Genomic DNA, 2,490 nt, shown 5'->3' with positions numbered 1-2,490 from the left:
CTTTCTAACGCTTCGAACCGGGCGCAATTCGGAGTTACGGTTCTCAACTTATGGCGAAAACAAGATTTCACTTTTGCTGTCAGCCGCTAAGCGGGAGTACCTCCGCTGAGCGACCATGACAGATATCAACTCGTTAAAAGGGGCCAAAAACACAATTTTTAGGTTATGTTTTGGGGTAATTGTTCCCAAATCATCAAACTTTCATTCTTAGGGTAGATTAGCTTAGAAAACAACTTCGGAGGTTGCATACGGATGATCGGGGGTGGATTGGGCGTCGAACGGAGCTGACAAACCGGGAGATTTTCGGTTCATTTCTCTTCTTCTTTGTGTATTTCTCTTTGGTTGGGTTTTGTTTGTATATTTACTTGAATCTTATGTATATTTACCGATTATAATGTTATGTTTAACTTGCTTTACAAATCTGTGTTGATGTTGTTCTGGATTTTTGCTCTATGCTGGGGATTTGGGTTGCTTTAGAGATAAACTTCTTGAATCCTTATCTAGGATAATTATCTGTTAGTTTCTGAACTCTAGAGATAGATTTAGAGCTAGCATTCACTGTGGGTATCTGTACTTAATGCTTTCGTGTTTGAGCGGCGCGCGAGAGATCGCCGATGCGAGAATACGGATGTTTTCGCGACTTCGCGTTAGAGATAACCTTAGTTGTGAGATGATCTCGTTTGTGCTCCAGAGATGGACACTTATGTGAGAGATACGTGATGACATAGATGAGTATCGTAGGTTGAATATAACGGGTTGGTAAGTGTATGTTTGTGAAGAGTGAATATATTTACATTCCTGATAAGTTATTTCTCTTCTAAGAATGTGTTTATTCTTTTACTGTCTATATCTTTGTTTACTTTTTGCTCATTCAAACCCAAGCTCGAAACCATAGAAACTGTTGAATGGCATCTCTCCATCTCTGTGGACGATAAATCCCGGATCAATATTTCCAAATCTTGTTTGTTGCTTGCCCTATACTGCATCCAACAATATCACAATCCTTAGCAAAGTGTTATTCAAAGTTACTGTTGAATGGTCTTTATATCTTTGGGAATACCATCCTTTTTTTATCCAAAGCCACTATTGGATGTTCTAGAGTTTGTTTTTCCTTCCCATCCAATGCCACTATTGGATGGCTGCTCGTATTTTCCAAAATTGGTATCCATCTCATCTATTGCTCCTCGGGATGACTCTGATACATGTCTAGGTTCAGGTTTCCTTTTTGCGTTCAAAGCCACTGTTGAATCTCTTTGGTTTACATCTTATCCAAAGCTATTGTTGGATTGTCCCCGGTGTTTTTCTGAGTTTGGATTCCTTTCGGTCAATGCTACCCTTGGACGTCTCTGCCATATCTCTGAGTTTGTAGGTCTCCTCTTGCATTCAAAGCCACTTTTGAGTTGTTAGTTTCCTACCATCCGAAGCTACTATTGGATGTCTCTACTGTTTCCTCAGAGTTTGGATCTTTTTCAGATTCATTCAAAGCCACTCTTGAATGTCTTTGATGTTTGGTGTCGTCTAATGCCACTCTTAGACGTTCCTACCCAAAGTTTTTATTTAAGATTAATTCAAATCCACTCTTGAATGTCTCTAATGATTTCCATCTGCTAAAACTACTCTTAGACGTTCCTACTATCTTTTTACCCAGAGTTTTATCCCTCTTTTCCAAGTCTCTTCAGCATTAGTTTGTCTCTTGTGGCACCATATCCCCCTACAGAGTTTCGAGTCTGTCTCATATCATATTGCATAAAACAAAAATCCATGCATTGCATTTCACCTGCATAAGGACAAAAATTCGGGTCCTTCTATATTTAATTACCTCCCTCCATTGATACCATGAAGACTAAAGTCATTCATGCTATTTGGCTCGGGATAATTAAATAGGGGCATTTGTCGTACCCCGGTTTTTGCCCCAGTCATTTTTCAACTATTTCACAATCCATTTGCAATCCTTTGCATTGACTGTGTCTGGGTTATTAGTTGACTGTTTGTGAAGTCCATTGGCCCAGTCGTTTTGCTAATCTCGTCGCATCTAAGCTGTGATTGATTTTTGCACCTTGTATATCTAATTTCCTTGCATCATGTGTTAATTGAATTAATAGTTAATTTTATTATTATCAAAATTAATATTTCCTTTAATAATTAAATTTACTATTAATTTATTTAGCATTGTAAATAATATTTAATTTCTTCTTATCTTTTAATTAAAGATGCATTCAAAATAAGTATTTTAATTAAATTTACATTATATTAAATATTTGTATTTTTTAATAATATATATATATATATATATATATATATATATATATATATATATATATATATATATATATATATTCAATTTTATTACTTTTTTATTTATATGGTTATATATAAAAAAAATTTGCAAATAAAAAGGGTTTGTTTCTTTGGGCCCAATTCCTTTTTATTAGAGTCCATTTACTTTTTTACATTAAACAAAATAGTAAAAAACAAAAAAAAAAACAAAAA

This window comes from Vicia villosa, linkage group LG2 (assembly GCF_029867415.1).
Source record: "Vicia villosa cultivar HV-30 ecotype Madison, WI linkage group LG2, Vvil1.0, whole genome shotgun sequence".
In the NCBI taxonomy this organism is placed as follows: domain Eukaryota; kingdom Viridiplantae; phylum Streptophyta; class Magnoliopsida; order Fabales; family Fabaceae; genus Vicia; species Vicia villosa.
The sequence above is the reverse complement of the archived record's forward strand: the minus strand, read 5'-3'. Positions refer to the sequence as shown.